A 415-nucleotide genomic window follows, 5' to 3' on the forward strand; every position below is an offset into this window, starting at 1 on the left:
CTTACTTTATATGAGTAGAGGGAGCATTAAATGGCGGGAGAGGCACTTACAGGCATCCGTCATGATGTCATGCAAGACATGGCCGTCCTGGCAACGCAGCAACAAGCATCCGTTGGTCCAGCGCGACCCTTGGCTGTGCAGCTCCCCGGCGACACGGCAACCTTTGTTGTATCCGACTTGTATACAACCAACGTTATCGTATCTCCATGTTATGTAAAGATATTATATGGGATATTACTTTAATTAGAAATGTATCCGTCACTTCTACCGAAATAAATCATTATCTTTTCTAAATTGTTATTTTCAGATCCTGTGCGCCGGCGGCGCTTCAAACACCAACCAGTGTTTAAGCGTCTGTTGCCCTGGTGTTCCCTGTGTACTCAAAGTGATCAATACATCTCTGCGTCAGTGGCGT

The sequence above is a fragment of the Penaeus monodon genome, chromosome 19 (assembly GCF_015228065.2).
Source record: "Penaeus monodon isolate SGIC_2016 chromosome 19, NSTDA_Pmon_1, whole genome shotgun sequence".
In the NCBI taxonomy this organism is placed as follows: Eukaryota; Metazoa; Arthropoda; class Malacostraca; order Decapoda; family Penaeidae; genus Penaeus; species Penaeus monodon.